The following is a 20,014-nucleotide window of genomic DNA, read 5'->3' on the forward strand; positions in this document are numbered from 1 at the left end:
AGAAAAGATGTACAAAAATGGGCCTAAACATGAAGGAGGTTGAGAATAGCACAAAAAGATGAATACCAATACTGCGAATGAGCCCTGCAAAATGAGCACTAGGGGTCAGTGTTGTCCTCTCCAGTGAGGCATACTGGGGGCCTGTGTAGCTGTGTGTGCCTCTATCACACTGAGACTGAGAGGTCATTTGAGTTCAGCCCGGTGCAGCCTGGCCTGTCTCTGTTCATTCTTCGGGTTTCATAGTTTCATCAAGAAATACACCCGGGATTCCAGCTACTCTGTGCTAAAGATAGGGGTTAGGGGGAGGCAATGCGGAATTCACTGAGCCACCAGCCAGCCTCTCCTGCAGCAACAGGGTGTGATCGCGCTCACACAGTGCGCGACATAACTTTCTTGTGGGGGAGATACTGGGGTGCATGACCTGTCCGCCTCTGTCTTCTTTCTTTCTTACGTCTAAATTTTTCCTGTCACCCTGTCTCTCCCTCCCAAGGAAGTAGCTTAAGAACCCGAGTTCACAGTTGTCTCCTGGAGCATGTTTGTTTACCAGGAGCAAATATACGCGTCCTGTACTGTCATGTTTATCGATTGCCTTTTGGGCTGATATTCCTGTTGATCAGCTAATGACTATCGATTAGAAAGCAGCATTTATTTGGGGTTCCTAAGGGTGGGGCTTGGCCTTTTATTATTTGTTTGGGGTGTGGGGGGGGGGGTCAGTAAAGGCCCCTTGACATCTCCGTCCCCGTCCCGTCCCCCGTTTCCCCGGTTTCCTCTGCAGCGGCGCTCTCCTCCCCCTCTCCCTCCCGCTGGCTCTCCCCTCTCCCCGCTCTCGCCGCAGAAACAAAGATGCCGTTTGGCAGTGCGGCGGCGGTCTCTGGGTCGAGTTAGAGCGCTTTCCAGAGAAATGAAGTTTTAACAAACAGGCTGCCATTGATGGCGGGCAGCGAGGGGCGGGCGGAGGTCGGGGGGTGGTGGGGGGGGACTCCCTGGTGCCGAGAGGGGCAGGGGGGTGATGTCTCATAGAGCTGCAACCAACAACTCAGCATAGAAAAGGGCATTTTTCAACCAATTTATTAATCCTTTCAGGCGATGTTGCCTATGCAGAAATGCAAATTGAATCAATCTGAGCCCGACTTTTAAGACTTTCAAGTGGGATTTAATTAGCGGTGCAGGCCCAGCGCTTTAATGAGAGTGGGGGTGGCGAGGATGAAACAATGGTGCTCTGGAATCCTGCTGCAGAGGGTGTGAGAGCCACACAGGAACTGCAGCCCCTGTTCCTAGCACCCAGACTAACTCATTCTAACAACTCCTTAAGTCCACGGTCATGGCTTCCTAATTAGCCTGCAATGCACAAACCCACACCCGCGTGATATACAGTGTAACGACGCACATGCTCGTCGGCCACATTCGGCACCCGGCATTATTTTCACTACCTCAGATCCCTTTGATCCCCTGCTCTTCACACATAATGAAATGGGACTACGACTGTGTGCCACTACACACAGTACATAGTGGTAATGGAATGTATTTGGAAAAAAAAGCATCTTGTTCAATGATGAATTATCCGTGGATCACATGTTTCACGTTTTGATGGGACAGAGAGCATGTGGACCTGAACCTCGATGTTTCTGACCTTTTATTTTCAGAAAATCCGTATGAAATCTGTGTTCATCCCAGTACACGACTGTATGTTTGTTTTAATAATTCAAATCCATGTTTTATACGAACGATCCACAACCGTGGAGGGAATGTACATGCTTAGCGATATGCTGTATCTACCAACGCACAAATGTTACTATCCAGCCCTAGCACTGGGAAAGCAGTGATTTCTTATTGCTTGTTGCTTCTTAGTTTCTTGTCGGTTCTTTCTGAACTTGTGCAAGTTGTTTTGTAACTGTTTCCCCCTCTCCTCCTGCCTTCTCTCCTGCTATCAATCTCTTTTAAAATCATTTAGCCCATCCAAGGCAGACTGGCTTTAGCCCATGGGTCAGTATTTGCGAACAGTGATTTTAAATCACTTCTCATGCGAGTGATCTGTCCCTCCCTCTCTTGCAGTCTCTGGCACAGTATGGTTGATGTGTGACCGGCCTGCTCTGTGCAGTGATGGAGTGTTTGAGGTCCAGTCCATCGGTGTTATTAATAACCTGGGCAGGTCCTGCTAACGCTGAGAGATTCGCTTTAATAAATGATCTCACCCAGAGCCCTGGGCCTGCAATCCAGTTTAAAAAGACAATTCCAGCTTTATCACTAAGATTCTGTTTTATCTGGCCATAAAATAAGTTTCGGAAGCTTACATTGGCAAATGTAATAATAATAATAATAATAATAATAATAATAATAATAAATTGCTTCCACTTATATAGCACTTTTCTGGACACTCCACACAAAGTTCTTTACAGGTAATGGGGACTGTCCTTCACTACCACCAGTGTGCAGCCCCACCTGGATGATGTGACAGCAGCCATAGTGCGCCAGAACGCTCCCCACACACCAGCTCTCAGTGGGGAGGAGAGCAGAGCGATGAAGCCAATTCATAGATGAGGATTATTAGGAGGCCGTGATTGGTAAGGGCCAATGGGAAAGCTGGCCAAGAGCGCCAGAATACTGACTTCATAGAGAGAGGATCAGAACTTTCAGAAGCACATTGTCATTTTAAGGATCTTTTTAAATATTTTTTTCTATATTTATGGCCGGATGGGATTCATTTATCCAGAAATAAGGAGAAACCAAATTGTGCATGCTTTGTTTTCCCTCTTGCGCATGCACTCTCCCTTAGCCTGAGCCACATAACAGTAGCTCACAAAATGACACAGCCAGGGAGAAGAGTTTGTATCTTGCATGTGGTAATAGTAATATAACCAATCTTTATGTTTCACCAGCCAAACAATGTATTTGTATACTTGAATTAATTATCTTAAAATCTGCTGACGTTCTCTGTGTTGAGCTGTTAATCTATAGTTTGTCAGGCAAGTTCTTTTTCAGGGAACTTGCATGATTACTAGATTGGACTCTCTCCTCAACTGTAATCTTATGACCTTTTGTAACAGCAGTTCTAAAGATGGCACCAGAGAGTGCTCATCATGTAAAGCAACACTAGGGGGCTCCCAGGGGGCTCAATCAGTAAAGCGGAGAGCAGGGGGAGCCCTGAAGACATTCCAGTCGGGGTTGTACCAATCACCTGCTATGCCCAGTGCCCCCCAAGCAGCAGTGCACAGCCGGCCAAGTCTTCGGGGGCTTGAGACGGGTTTCAGCCAGCCAGGTAGCCCCTAGTTTGCCAGACAGAACTGCACTCTTACTGGGTCGTTAGTGGGTAACAAATGCAGGCTCTGGGGGACTCGCAGTGTGAATAATGGCACATGTCTCTGGCAGAGAGGTACACAGTCCCCACACTTCCTGTGCCAGAATGAGAGTCACATCATTTAAGCCAAGTTGATTCCCAACTGGTGATGCCGAACTGAGGCTTGTCCATGCGTCCATTTTCTAACTCCTTCTTCCAACTGAGGGTCGCAGGGGAGCCAGAGCCTATCCCAGCAAGCAACAGGTGCAAGGCAGGGACTGAGGGTTATAAGACCAAAAAATCATTAAAAATAATAAAGATATTCCAGCTGCGTGATCAATTCATTAACTGATAACGAGAAGAAGGAAAATAAATTGTGAGTGTTTTCTGTTTTATTTTATTCTGATGCTTGAAGAGGAGAGTACTGGACCTTTAAAAACTAAGGATGTGCCAGGTTTCTGCTCTCCCAGTTCACCGCGCATCTCTCTTGAACCTGGCCTTCATTAATGATCTTATTATTATATCTTCATTAATGATCTTATTAAGGGCTTGAAGTATGTTGTGGGGGAGAGGAGAAGAGACGCTAGGGCTGTGAGAGAGTGGGAGAGAGAAAGCGGGAGACAGGAGCTGGGAGAGGGAGAGAGAGAGTCTTTAATGAATTAATGACTGTTTTCCTGGTGAGACGTCTCCTGTCTCTATCTCCCCCTTCAAGACAGACACAGAAAAAAGGGAAGTGATCCTGAAAATAAATAGATAAATAAATGGTAGCTAGAGAAAGGAGATAGGGTGTGTGTATGGGGGGAGGCGTCTCTAGCGAGCCTGCTTAACATCAAACAGCTGGAAGTAATAAAATATTTAGGATGCGCTGGGAGTCTGTGAATATTAATACAACCGTTCTTTCCCTCTCTCTCTCCAGCTCTCTCTCTTTCTCTCTCCCCGTTGCACTTTTGTGACCTTCAGTCTCTGGCGACCTTGTTTACTGTGAGCGAATTACTGCCTGCATGCTAATCAGGAGGCTGGTAAACTGGCGGACAAGAGAGAGGGGGTGACCAGTGCCGGGGTTGCGCCATCCTGGCAGAGCCTTTGCTGTGGCACAAAGATGCCAGCTGTCCTTAGGAATGCCCATTCATTTGCATTGGTACCCACTGGTGCTAGACCTTTCCAGCTGCGGTCAAGACCAGACTTGCCATTTGCAAAGATGGTGCTGGGGGAGAAGAAGTTATCATTCAGGAGAGGGACCCAATCTTTATTTTAATAAGGCTTTTTGTGATTCATATGAGACACTGCCTTAATTATGCATGGGTTCATTTATCTTTAAATTTAGAGTCCTCCGTTTTTTATATATGGGGATTGTTTATCACGATCTAAAAGTCTGGGTACAATATGCAATAGGAAATGCACAATGTACACAAGATGAAAGCTCAGCAAGTTATCAGCTCAAAGAAAAAAAACAAACGAATCCACAATGGGGCCGGCGATACGGAAATCAGATAAGAACCTCAATTCAGCTCTATTTTAAATTCTGAGCCTTGTCACAGAGTTTCTACAGTTCACAAGAAGCAGAAAATTCAGGCCAGATCTCAGTACATTTCAAAAGTTCGGGGGGCTTACAAGAAGAGAAAGCAGTAACACTTTAGAGAAAAGCAAAACAGGGAACAAATCATGCTCATCACTGTCACAGAGAATGTCACAGAATGTTGTCAATATTGTTGCAAAAAGAGATTTGTGGGGACAGCAGATGTTAACGCAGTGTCCAGTTGAGCAGTGCGTAAGCGATCTGGCCTGCCTCGCTCATGAGGTGCCCTCTCTGAGGATCTCCGTGTGTTTGAACCAGTGACACCAGTGACTCTGGGCGTAGGTGGAAGGAGCCAGCAGGTCTTCGGTGCCGTAGCCGAGCTGGGTGTGGATGGAGCTCGTGCGTCGTGTGACTCAGCACAATGGCAGCCCTTGAATGAACAGGAAAAGAGTGCCGTGATTGTAGCGGTGACAGAGTTACAACTGCAGGGCCAGCGTTGCTCAATGCCGTCTCGTTGTGGTTTTTGCCGGAGTCCTGAACACTATAATCTAAACTCCCAGGGAGGCTCCAGTTTGTCTGAGGAGCCCCACGTTACCTTCCCTCTCCCGTTCCCCCGAACGCAGGAATCCACGGTCTGTGTAATTATCCGGCGCACAGGCCTCAGTGGCACTGTGAAACACACGCTCCGTCTTGTATGCACTACCTTTGGACAGCAATCTCTTTTTGGTCCGTTTCCTATTTCAGCTGCGAGATCACATTTAAAGCCTTTTGATCCAGTGCAAAATTTGCACCACTCGTTACATCCAGTTCCCCACTTAATGTTCCCCAGACAATTGAAAATATTCAAATGGATTTTCTCCCCCAGATCTCCTACCATTACACTTTTAGTTACTTTCTAATAAACAGGAAACCAGATTCACCTTGAATTAGTGATGGTATTCTGTTGGATTTAACAGCTAAAAAAGACTGACTGGCCACTTCATTAGAATCTTACTCTGTTGGGTTCGTGTAAATGCCTGGCTATTTCTTGTGGATCCATTTCTTCTATTGCGTTTTGAAAAGAAAGCCCAGTCTATCTCATCCATAAGTTCAAACAATCTATCTTCCTGTCTGAAAAAAAGAACAAAAAGAAACTGAGGCAAGTCCTTCCATCGCTTCAAACAGGCTGGCTTGAGATCTGTACAGCACTGAGAGAGAGACTTTCCAGCTTTGAACACTCTGTCACCCAGTCTATGGACACTTATAAGAAACAGCCCTCTGCAACTTCAAACTCTCCCCTGAAAATCTAAAAAAGCAACCCCAGAACTTCAAAACTTCATCAAATTCAGAAGACGCAAAAGAAGGAAGGAATAAGTAGGTTTGGTTAGTTGTCTGCGCACAAAAAGCACACGATGAAAGAGATGCAGCTAACTGATGTACACGAGAGTGTCAGTGGGCTTTTCAAAGGACTCAACGGCTCTTCAGCGCAGGACTGTGGGCCCGTGGAGACCGGCTCAATCCCTGAGAGAATCCATGACCCTTCCAGGAGCCGCCATCTCCTCTCGTTCAAAGGAACCCGGAACGCGCCAGCCGAGCGGGACTCATCTCCTAAACTCCCTGCTCCTCCAACACTTTGAGGTTTTCGCGAGCCGAGAATAGTAAGTGTTTTTAATGAGGCTGTTTCTCTCTGAGAGGAACCCGCAGTGTTGTTTTAATCACTTACACGTGTCCCCATTAAGGTTCTGGCACGTTTTAGTTTTGTTTATGGGGGGGGGGAGTGGGAGGGGGGGTGTTGGGGTGGAAGCCAGTCACTGCCTGATCATGACAGGAATGTCTTTCATGTGTCTTACTTCTGCCTAAAGGATGGAACCCTGCTCCAGCAGACTCCAGCTGCACGGCTTCAACTCCACAGCAGCACATGGACCCTAATTCCTGGAAGCAGACAGGACAGTGATGTTTCAGTCCACCACGTTCAGCCCCGAGACCTCCCTGCAACCACTGTGCACTCTGCATCAAAACCAAAAGGTCCATAAAGCCCAGATCAACACTGGAGTCTTTGTCTTCTTCCTTCTTGACAATGCAGGGAACAAGGGAAGGAATGCGGCAGACATCTTGACGTTTCCTTTTACAGAATCTCTTGAAGCTTCACTGACAGTGTTTCAGCCTTGGAACCTAATGACCTCCAGCACAGCCCTCAGTCACTGCTGTGAGAAGGGAACTCAGGAAACTGCCAGTTCTGTTCTGCCAGTGAAGTTCTGCACAGGCCTGCTCGTCTTAGGGTGCATTTTAGCAGTGCTCGCTTCCACTCCCCTTCAAGTGTGACATTGCGACAGCAGGTGTGGAAGAGAGTTTTCCTGTGCAAACTGGTGTGAAGAGGGCGAGATCCAGTGGTGCTCTGGTTAGCATTTGCCATGGTTTAGCAGGATAGCAGCAGTGCAGAACGATGGGAAAACAAGCACAATCCATTGCATAAGCATGGCAAAGCTGCTGGAAAAGGACAAATGCATAGTGACACAAGCATGTGCTCAGGATCGCCAAACACTCCTTCCTCTCCCCTTCCCCACCACAAAGCATCCCCTACCCCCAGCAACACTCAAGAGGGGTTCTCAACGCTCCGGGCAGTGTCACGCTAGTCCACGATACCTCTCCAGTTGTTTTTTCTTCCCCTGGATCCACCCCTGCTGTGTTTGGGTTTGTGCGAGTGAGCCACGCCGAGTGGGTTGGGTGTCTCTTTGCCTTTAAAAACAACATTAAAAAAAAACCCACTGTGTTCCTGTGGTTTGATAAAAGCCAAGGCATAAAATGATCCCAGGCTCGTAAAACTGCGCCCACAGAGCCATGTGTCGGTTTAATGAGGGTGGGTTCATTAGGCCCCGGGCTCATGCCAGCCGGTTCACTTGGCAGTGATGCCTGCCCTCTGGTACAGCCAAACTGCGGTCGGTGACCAGGTCCTTTCGTGGCAGTCCCACAGTGTCTGCCCGGCCTGGCGAGCTGGCTGCGAGAGCGAAAAGGCAAGAGTGAGTGTTTGTGTGACAGCGCCAGAGCCTGAGCTAACGAGAGAGACACTCCCGAGTTGAGAGAGAAATCACTCTATCAAAACAGGGAGGTCTCAGAAGGGACACAGTGAGAAACTTGTAGAAATTCTCTTCAACAACCATCTATTCCATAACTCCTGATAAGCAGCCACTGTTGGTATAATGTCGGTACATTTCTGTATAGATACTGCAGATGGACCTTGCTGGTAACAGCGAAGGCACACATGACAGCAAAGGTTTTTGTCTAAGCTTACAGACGTAATTTATACAGCAGCTTTGCCTATAGCAGCCTGGCAGCATCCGTTCAGCCTCACTAGTAATGATAATGATGACCCATGGCTGTTTGACAATGCTAGATCAAGGTTGCTGGGCCAGGGTAATTGCAATATGACAGTAGTTCATAGCTGTTTAGTTGACATTGAGTCAACACACATAGGCAATGGAAGTTTATACTGTTGCTGCTACATTTAGCACTGCAGTTATTACTTATAGAGCCGCAAATATCCTTTTGTTACAGCTAGATCTCATATCATTGTCATTCCTACTACTGCGTCTGGTATTATTGCTACTTTCCTAATCATAATAATCATAATCCGAATGCTACAGTTTCTGATGCTTTTAATATTATTACTACACACACTTCTAAAGCTAATAATATATTTACTACAAATACAACGTCTAATTCTAGCGGCAGCCAAACTGCTGCTGCTTCCTTTGCTACTATTACCACCTCTAAATGTAATGCCACCGGTCCTATTAATAGTCATAAATAAAAAACGTAATTATACAGACAATTATGTATTCAAAAAAGCATCTGCAAACAGTAGTGTCTGAGAGGGTTATTTTTAGGTTGGGATGCAGCACTTTTCTACCCCCGCCTTCGTCTTGGTGCTGGCAGCTATGTGCGTGAGTGTGTGCCCAGCTGCCATGTGCCAACCATACCCCCAGGCAGACTAGTACCACAGACTGTGGCTGTCTGTCTGTCTGTCTGCCTCTCTGACTGAGTGAGTGACAGGGACAGGGGTAGCCCGGGGGGCTGTTTTTTGGGGAGGGGGGCAGGGTGGCAGGGTGGCAAAAGATCCAGACAGTCACCTCCTGTAGCTGAGCTGCTCTAAAGCAAAGGCACGCAGGTCTGCGCAACGGCGCGGTCGCGTTGGTCACACAGACACACACGCATGCAGGCGGATTCACACGTGTAAAAACCCTCCCACAGCCGAAGCTACAGTACAGCCCTTTCCACTGGGCTACAAGTGTTTTTTCAACATGGGCTAGCAACTCTTTGTCTCCTAAGTGATCCCTTAGCGTAAGTACCTCCTGCATTGTATACCATTAATACAGCATCAGACATGCAGACCTCACAATTCTCCAGCTGATCACCATTCTGTTGTTTGATTTCTTACCTATTCACCTTTCCAACCCCCAGCAGGTGGAGTAATTACACTTCTCAAACTGAACTCTCCATCCAATCTTAACCCTTGACCTTTACCCTAACAATAAACCTAATACCATTGATAACACACTGTGGCGTACCACAGGATTTCTTCCTTATGCTTTTCCCTTATGATTAGCCTTCTGAAGGTGATTTATACTGGAATGACTGGTAGGTGTAGCCAAAACCCAATTTAAGCGAGACATGGCAGACCAACAATCATTGTCGTCTGAAATGCAGCTGATGTCACCTATGTACAGTATTGATCTTAAAAAGTCCATTAGAATTATTCCTTATTGATTGTTGTATTCCAGCTTCAATGTAGCATGACTCCACTGTAGACAACTTGACCACGGAATAGACCTGCAATACTGCAGAGCTACTGCACACATAGATTGTGACATACACAAATAAAACAACTTCGCTGCTGTGATCCTCATTTGTGTACAGTTATTTTAATCAAAGATGAAAAATGAGCCATCTTAAAAGAATCTAATCATGCTCCATCACCTCCTCTCCGTCTTTAATCGGGCTGACATTGTTTTACTGGCACTGTAAATTATTCATATTTGAACTGAATTAAAATGCAGTATTTTAATCTGGGAGTGGGGGTGGGAAAATGATAAATAGAGATTGTTTACATTATATCTTTATTTGATCTAGACATTGAGTGAAAATAAACATTACCTAGTCTTTATAGGCTACAAAACAGTAAAACCTGAGTGCTTTTAAGGATTATTTTACAATGTTACATGTGGTAGCAGCATCACTAGGATAGCCAGGAACAGAAAAACAATCACACACTGGTAAAAATAACTGGTAATACCTTAGTACTGGCCAATAAATGGATAAGGGAGAGCAGAGAAATACATAGATGAGAATGATACAGAACAAAATTGGTTAAATAGGTTTAAAAGTCCTATATTAGATCACAGTGCATTTTAAATACCATCCACTGTACAAGACCTTGGAGAAAATATTAAATATGTCCAACGAAGCAAATAATGAGCTCAGTAAAATGAAGCGAGGGATCAGATGGGTGGAAGGAAACACATTAGGCCCCGTGGCTCTGACACACTGCAGTCAGACACAGGGCTAATATGGGGTTGTGGTAACTCTTGAGATGGAAGTGTCATCCAGAAGGGTTTCAATTAACCCTGGAAGTGATGGTCTGTAACGGGCAGGCAGACTCTGGCCCTGTGGAGACACTGGACGATCTGGCTCTGTCGTGTTCCGTCTAATCCATCCCACAATGAATCCACACAGTTGCCAGGCTCAGTTGATCAACACTGCCCTTTGCTCTGGGGATCTGATTTAGTCATTTTTATCTGATCCATTAAAGGGCAGCACAGTTAGGATAGCAGTTGGGGCTCTGGACTCCCAGCTGGAAGGCAGTGGAGTCCAGTTCCTCCTGTGGACACTGCTGTATGCTTCTGAGCAAAGCACTTTACCCCCAGTTACTCCAGTCCACCCAGCTGTATAAATGAGTACCAGCACTGCTGAGCGACAGACACCCTGTGATGACCGACAGTCACGTGCTCTCTGTCTGCTTAACGTCACTGAATCCAAGATGAGCTCTAGCCTATGTGCCTCTGAGTGACCCAAAGAAGGGTCCACAGTCGAAACGTTGTGGTTTCTTTCTTCTCTTTTCAGCATGGAATAAACCTATTACTTGTTCCTTTAAAGCCTAAAGGACTGTGGCTGTCTGGGAACAGGGCCACCCTACCCTGCAATGTGCATATGGGGTCAACAGAAAACAGCGTGTCTGATAAATGGTTTCTGAAGGCTACGAGGTGCAGTCAGTGAAATAGTTCTGACAGTGTAGCTTACATTTGTTATCACCCAGATTTAATGGATAAATAACTAAAACCATGACTGTACTGCAAAACATTATTCATTGCTTGAGTATCTCCCAAAGGTCTATTTATAATGTCCAAAACAGAAGGCTACCAATTTGTTTTCAGTCAAAATATCATTATATTTTCATTCTCAACAGATGAGGAAGGTTACCGAGGAGAAACAGTTTCACTGCTGCAGGTCAATTCATTCCAAAGCAAAGTGACTCTACAGAGGAAGATAAGGGGACCTGCTTCACATTTTGGACATTGAGGGGAACACATGTGTAAGAGGCCTTGAGGAAGGTAAAGAGCAGATATAATTTATTTTAAACATTAAATTACAATCATCTGAATATTATCTGGGCTGCACAGTGGCTTGAAAATGAGCATTTTCTCACTACTCTTGCACTCTGGAATCGATTCCTGGCTGGGGTGCAGGCCTGTCTTGCTGGTACTCTCTGCTCCTTAAACCTCTCTGCGTTGTGTCTTAAGGTACCTTGGTTTAACAGCAGCCACAACATGGATCAGGGGTGTGAATGGTTCCTTTCTGTGCAAAGAAGGACCACCTGCTCTGTTTGTGCACAGTGTGATTCTTCTGGATACCTCAGGAGACTGGTGGAGGAAGTTCGTAGATCTGAAAATGGAGAATTAGAGTTGAACAAGCTTTGTCTTCTATGTTATCTTTACAATGAGTTTATATTATTCTGTAAGAATATTCAGGGGGTTCGGGAATTCTGAAGCCAACAGCTTTATCAGTTTGTACCATGGTTAAATGATAAGCGAGTAAGACATCTGTGTGAAAAAAAACAAAAAAACAGGTGTGACGCAAGGTGGTAAAATCTCATTGAATCCTACTGTTTAATTGTCACAATTTCTTTTGTTCTTCACAAGTCTGGTCCCCAGATGTTTCTGTACACCTGCATTAAATGGCACAGCTGTAGCGGAAATAGACCTCCCATTGATAGGATCGCATAAACTTTGTAAATGAGAGAGGCAAAACAATGCTCCAGCCCCTGAGATGCAAAATGTGATGAAAAGTCAGCACAAAGTTTCAGTGGATTAAACAATGTTAGCACAGTCAGGCTAGCGGTTGTGGAGGAGAATGAAAGTCTACAGGTACTCTGATATGCAATGGGCTACGCACTCTGCTGCCCAGGACTGTGCGCTGTAACATTCCCTTGTCGGGGACTGTCATCATTTCTACCAGGAGATGTGTCGCAGCTGTCTCTTTAAGGATCTGTGAATGGGGACCTATGGCTTCAGCTCTCAAGACAGCTGTGGTTCACACACAGTCACAGTGTGCTCCCGATCTGAAACAGTCCTGTCTTCACACATTCCTGGAAGAAGGCATACTGAACTGATTAGCAGCACTAACTACAATAGTCCTTTGTACAGTCTATGAGAATTGGGGTGCTGCCAATATGCCAAAGGGGAAGAGAATAGAGTGTGTTTGAGTACATGTGTGTGTTTGGGGGGGAGGGCTTGTAATCATTGTATTACACCAGGAAATAACAGGAGAAATGCACTCTGGTTGCAAGACTGTGATTTCACATAAGATGTCATGTTTTAGCAGATACTCAATGGCATTCCTGATGTGTTGAGTTCCATGTTTTAATTTAGATAGGAGATAAGAGGCCTTTTTTATTTCATGTAGGTTTCTTTATTTCACACACCCAAAGAAGGCTCCACAGCTGAAACGTTGTTTCTTTTCTTCTCTTTTCAACATGGAATAAGCCTTTACTTGTTCCTTTTTATTTCATTATTGTTAGAATAGGTAGCAGTAATGATAAAAATAGGAAAACGTCTTTTAGACGAATGTCAAAGCAGTTGATGAGAATTTCAAGTTGAAGGAAACGATCAAGAGACAGGAACCTTTATATATGATGTCTGTCAGCCTGAATTGCATCTTTATTGTAGAAAAAGATACATTCTGTGCCGGGGAAGCTTGGGATTGACTGCAAGCAGGGGTTATATGAATGAGGTTGTGGTGATCAAGAACACTTCCCGCATAAACTATGCTTCACGCAACACTGGACACTGCGCCAAGCATAGAAAGACACTTGGCTCTCATTTAGACAAAGACTAAGAAAGGAGGTTGAACTGTACTTCCATGACACCTGACTCAAGTTATAACTGAAGCTTTGGGTTTATCCTGCAGTGTCGCCTTTACAATACCCCCATTTTAACTGAGCCTCACATGTTTCTGGCCTCCTATATCCCCAGGAAAAGCAAAAGCTTTTATTTCATTAATTAAACGTTTAAATTAAATTTTGCACTTGGTAAACTCCAGGCTTTTTTGGAACATATCGGACAAATGCCCCACAAAGAACAAAAGAAATCCGTAAAATAAAACTCTTCAATGCTTTTAGACAGGCCTGCGTAATATCTGAAATGTAGAAGAGTATGTGACATCTGGGGATAGTACAGTTTAGTATGGACAGATACATTCTGCAAGAAATAAAACAAAACATAAGATCCTACCCTTATCAGTGCACACATAAAAACATGTACAGATATCAACATGGGACATCAGCTGGAGAACAGTTGGCTAATTCAATTGATCTTACTTGGTTAATATATAAATACGTAGTGGGTGGCAAGTTGAAGCAGTGCTTAGCACTGCTGCCTCTCAGTGCTGGGGCTCTGGGGTCAAGTCCTGGGATGCTGTCTGTGTGGAGTTTATATCTTCCCCCCATATTTGTGTGGATTTCCTCAGGGTGCTCCGGTTTCCTCTCACCTTCAAAATAATACTGGTAGGTTAATTGGCTTCTGGAAAAATTGGCTCTGGCGTGAGTGCGTGTGCGCGTGTGCGCGTGAGTGCATGTGTGTGCGCGAGTGTGCGTGAGTGCATGTGTGTGCGTGTGGTGCGAGTGTGCGTGAGTGCATGTGTGTGCGCGTGTGTGCGTGAGTGCATCTGTGTGTGCGTGGTGCGAGTGTGCGTGAGTGCATGTGTGTGCGTGTGGTGCGAGTGTGCGTGAGTGCGTGAGTGCGTGAGTGCATGTGTGTGCGCGTGGTGCGAGTGTGCGTGAGTGCATGTGTGTGCGAGTGTGCGTGTGTGTGTTTTTTAGTGTCTGTCCATACCCACATGTGACATCCCATCCGGGGTGTACCTCACCTTGCGCCTGTTGCTTGCTGGGATAGGTTCCAGCTCTCCTGATCATAATCTACACTGGACCCGTAAATTAATAGAAAAGGCAGTAGGCTTGCTAAAGCAGAACACACACTACAGGAAACAAGGGCAACTCACTGGGAAACCATGCAAATGTACTATAGTAAATTTTTATTTGGGTAGACACAAGAAGCAACGTAAGAGGCCTGTAGACTGGAGGACTGGTGACTGAAAGGGCCAGAAAACACCGTCTCCTCCCAGACACTCCTCCCGCACCTGGCTGTCCCTGACACAGGGCAGAACAAGCATCCGGCTGCAGAGAAGGACCTCATCTAGTTAACAGCTAATTTCTCTGTACTGCCAGGAAAGGTTAAAAAGGGCTATCTTTCATCTGCAGAAATCGTCGGCATTTGAATAATTTATGGCTTGTTACTGTAATCAAAAATTCTTATTTATTTGCAAGGCGAGGGAAGACTTTTTCCAGACAAGCACACTAGAGCCGCCTTTTTCAAGTGAAGCGAGACGCGGCCTCGCCGCCCCCCCCAGCTGGCTGCTTGTACTGTACACACACGCGCAGGCCAGGGCTGCAGCGGGACCTACTGGAGCTTTGGCACAGGGCGGGTTATGGGAAACCACAGAGCTCTGGCAGTGCTTCATGGTGCTGCCTGCTGTCCACGAGACATCACAGGAGGGTGAGAGATAGCCAGGTGGGTGTAATCTAGTGTCCTTCTGCCACAACACTAGACCACCACGAAAACTAGTTCACCCCAAATCATATCTGAGGAAGAAGTCAAAACCACCCACTAAGACTGGGTGGCAAGTTGTTTGTCATGCCTGGAAATGGAGACACAATTCATCCATCCATCCATTTTCTAATTAATTAAATTCAGAGGCTGCAGGGGGGCTGAGGCCTATCCCAGCAAGCAAAGGGTGCAAAGAGCAGTTCACCCTGGACTAGACTCCAGTCTCCCACAGGGCAGACACACAGGCACAAACCTGCACACGCTCACACCAGGGCCAGTTTCCCAGAGGCCAATAAACCTGCTAGCATGTCTTTGGACTGTGGGAGGAAACACACAAACTCCACACACACAGCACCCCAGGAATTGAATCCAGGGCCTCAGAGTTGGGTGGCTACAATGCTAACCACTTTGCCACTGTGCCCCCCGAGACACAATTCATAAAACCAAAATCCTCATATTTAATTTAACCATGATTTAGTCTTGTTCTGCAATGAAAATCACTCTAGTAATATAAGGGTAAAGTTTTTGCCATTTCACCTCATTACATTCTATTTATTTGACCTTCAACAGCAGGACCAATGAAGCAACTAAGGATCAATTAAAGGAGAAATGGCTGGGTTAAAATCCTGAAGTGGCATGGAATCAGAGAATCAAGATCACCTCTCTCTGCCCTAGTAAATGGCTGAGTCAATCAAGCAGTATTATACATACAGTATGTAACCTCCTTATAAACCCCATCTATGAACTGGCCTCATCACTCTGTTCTCCTCCCCACTAATAGTGGGTGTGTGAGGATCGTACTGGTGCACTATGGCTGCCGTTGCATCATGCAGGTGGGGCTGCAGACTGGTGGTGGTGGAGGGGAGTCCCCACTACCTGTAAAGCGCTTTGAGTGGAGTATCCAGACAAATCGATATACAAGTGTAAGCAATTATTATTATTATTATTATTATTATTTTGTTGGTGACAGAAAAAAGTTATTCTGCATTGCCAACCATAAGCCAACATTGTCCAGCAAACAAGTGTATATCATAGAAAACTGCTGTTAAGCCAGTAGCACTGAGCTCCCTTCCTTTTATTTTATTTTCTCAATAAAGGCAGGCAGCTCTGCTTTCTTTTTTCCCCATCGTCGAGGAACTGTTGTTTGCATGCAAATCGCCTGTTAAAAAGCGGTATTGATATGCAGCACGACGTAATCAAGGACAAAGGAACAGCGCCGGGGAGAGAGGACAGATAAATCACAGGTAAAGAGACAGAGCGGGGAATGCAAAAATCATCGCTGGGAGACCAAAAAAAAATGAAAAGCTTTTTTAAACTGTGACCTGAGATGGCAAGTGCTCCTGTCACACTTCTTATATTTATATATTATTCTGTGTATTTGCGTGACTGGATGAGCCAGTCTTCTCAGTTTTCGTGCCGCTTAGGTGTTTGGATTAACAAGCACCTTGCCTTCAGACACCAGCCTTAACCTCTGAGGGCTTCACAACGCACTGCAAGCTTTCACTTCAACGTGAGGGCCTGCTGCTTGCTGTCCACGCAATCACACAGTCCTGCCTTGGGTCAGCTGAGGAGTCTGGATTGTGCAGTGGTATGATCTGGGCTTTTTCTGTTGCGGGGTTGAGTGTGCCAGTATGTAACAAACACTTGAAAGCCAGTGGCTAATCTTATTGCCATTAGAAGCTTATTGGTCCAAGAAACACATTGTGTGCTTTTCTGAAGTACATACTGTAGGTAACAGGCACCAACAGCACATGGTATTGGATTGTTCCAGTTACCCACATTGCTCACTACAGAGAAAGGCTTCTTTTTCTTCAGTTCAGGTGGGGAGTTGCGTCAGCATGCGTAGGCTGCACAGGGACAAGTAAAAGGTTTATTCCATGTTGAAAAGAGAAGAAAGAAAACAAAACGTTTCGGCTGTGGAGCCCTCTTCGGGTGTAAGGAATTTACACCCTTACACCCTAAGAAGGCTCCACAGACGAAACGTTGTGTTTTCTTTCTTCTCTTTTCAACATGGAATAAACCTATTACTTGCTCTTTCTCTTTATCCTACTTGACCTAATTATGCATCTGTCAATGGTCCTGGGAGGTGTGACTAAGCTAGAAATAGCATATCTTGATTCTGAAACGCAATTAACAGTCTTCATACTTTTTATTCTTGACCGATTAAGTTCTGATGTACCTTTCAGTCCTGGGCTAATTCTGGTTTCTGTACTCTCAACTCCTTCATGTACAGTAACCTCCTGTTTAATGTGTTGACCATGACTAGGTGTCATTATTTCTGATGATATCCCCAAACAGTTTGAAATAGTACAAAAAATAAACAGCATCTAAAATGTTCTATACTTCCTTTACCATTAACGGTTTCCACTGAATTGATGATCAAGCATTTGAAGTTACAGATGAGCTAGACTGCATTACTTTCTGCCTGACCCAGATCTCATGAAGCATTGTTTGAAGTTGCAGATACACTGGAGTGCTTCTTTTTTAGCATATTACAGATTTGTGTGACATCAGGGATGAGTTTTTCTGCGGTTGTACAAACTTGATTACAGAGTGTTTGAAGTCTTAAATGTGCCATGCTAAGGTTCCCTCATAATCATACAGATGAATCTTTGAAGTCTTGGATGAGTTCTGCATACAGCATATCCAGATACATATTTTGCAGTATATTTAGAACCACCATTTCATTTCATCTTCCATGCTTCAATCTCAAATTTCTACTCTGCCTAAAGACACACATGTTCTCTGGGATATATAAATTAAGGAAGGATGGAGGCTTCTTTTCAGACTATGATTCCACCAAGCAAAGCACAAGGCCTTGAAATGTTTGGTGAGAACATAACAGCTGACTTACCCTGACAACTGACCCTGGGACCTCTCAGCCTCATCAGGTGAGTGGAAAATGACAAATCAGAACTGGTGATCTCCAAGCTCTAGAATCCTTCCTGCTGTCAAAAGCAAAAGTTGTCACTCTGAAGCTCTTTGTTTTGGGATTCTCAACTTCAATATGACATAAGGTGCTGTGATGTTCTTATAATATGGATAAGTGCAAGTTATTACAGGAAGCAAAACACATACATTTTACATATTACATGTGTGATACCGAACTGGAATAAGATCTAGGAGACTTATTTTTTTCAACTCATGAACTGAGTGAGGGGAACAAAAAAAAAACATGCTTGCATACAGTGTTTGGCTTTATTGTTAAATTAATAAAATGTAACACATCACATTAAAATTATGCAATAGAGTAGTTTGAATTTTTGGAATACTTTTGTTAAGTTTTCATCACCACATTGCAAAAAGGATATTGCTGCTCTAGAGGCTATATAAAGGAAGACATCCAGACCTATTCATGGCCTGAAAGGAATGTTGTACTTTAGCCTGGAACAGTAAAGACTACATGGACACTTGCTTTAGGCATTCAAAGTCCTAAAAGGCAATGACAAGGGCAACTCAGGAAACATCAGTATCACCTCAGGATGTAAGTCAAAGTTAGGTATAGAGCCATTCAAAACAGAAAACATACAGAGGATTGTGGGAGTCTGGAACCATTCACTTCTTCCAAGTGGACACCATGGGATCCTTTAAGCAAGAGACAGGTATTTTGTCTCAGACCATTGATCTATGAGCAAGATGGCCCTGATGGCCTCTTTTCCTTTGTATTTTTTATCTTATCCAACTATCCATTTTTTAACCACTACATTCAATCCAGGGGTTCGGGGAGATGGACCATATCTCATAGGTAACCACTTTGCCACTGCGCCACCCCTTTTTTATCTTCTGACCTTCTTAAATATTACCCTCCAAAGGGTTAAGGAGAGATACACTGTGGGTTACCCAACCCAATATATTAAGTGGTGTTTTTTCCTTTTCTAGTAGATCTGTAGTGATGGGTGTAGACCAAGTTTCTTTCAGGGATGTAAAGATCTCCAGATCTCATGATGAGAACAATATTTTGGTTGCTAAAAGGTTGTGAATTAGACAGACCTTGTATTCCTTTCAGTCTAGTACAGATTGAGTTTCTTGTGATATGCTGCAATTGTTTTGAAGAAAGGCTGGAAGCTATAGAGGATTACTTCTGCAGACTGGCACAACAGATCCAGTGTGAGACAGTGGCTCAGCCTGTTTCAGGGGAGTCGGCTCACACGCCAACTCTGGCTAGTGAGGGGTTAATGCAGCTACCCCACAGCTCTGACATTTCACCAGCGCTGTGTGGTAATTGATTCTCTCTGTCCCATTAGTCTCTGTGAGAGACACACTGACTGGAGGGGTCCTGTCGCTCAGGGCCTGGCATTGTGCCCAGCTAGACACACACAGAGGAAGATACACACACTGATTCAAACAGATACAGACATAAACACGTATACAAAGTCGCATACAGATGTGTACACAATGTAACACTCACAAAAGAGGTATACACACACTCAGATACACAACCTGAACCTTGAATTGACAGCAGGCTCAGGCATGCACACTCACAAAAGAAAGACATGTATGTTGACGCCGATGCACAAACAGATACATCTAGGCCAACAATGGAAAACAGAATTGATTTCTCTGTAGCCAGGAGATTCACTAGCTTTCTCTGGGGACATGTGTAACTTGGTAATTTCTCTCACCTCTTTCTTTGACATTTTCTCCTTCATGCAAAGGACAGCCCAGTTCAGTCTTCACTTCACCTCATCTCATTCCCAGCAACACACAAGCAAGCAGATGAAAGATGTAAGTGAGGTGAGGTTCAGAACACATTGTGTCTCAAACAGCATTAACAAGCTCCTTGAAGTTGCTTGTCGGAACTCAAGCTGTGCCACCCCATGGCTGACAGACTGAACAGTACAAAAGACCTAACATTAAATTACCAGAGGTAACAAACTTCAAGATCATGGAGAGGCTGTGTCTCGGGGCCAACACATTAGCTAGCTCCATCCACCAAATACCAAAAGGGGAGAGGAACTTATTGAGAGCCTCAGAAACTTACGTAATCCAAACTCTTGAAACTGAAGTTTTACTCTAAAACAGGCCATACATATAGGATCCAAGAATATAGTTTCATTGTCTTTTCTCAGTCAGGGAATATTGTTCCTGAGC

This window comes from Atractosteus spatula, chromosome 14, assembly GCF_055471065.1.
Source record: "Atractosteus spatula isolate fAtrSpa1 chromosome 14, fAtrSpa1.hap1, whole genome shotgun sequence".
NCBI classification, from domain to species: Eukaryota; Metazoa; Chordata; class Actinopteri; order Semionotiformes; family Lepisosteidae; genus Atractosteus; species Atractosteus spatula.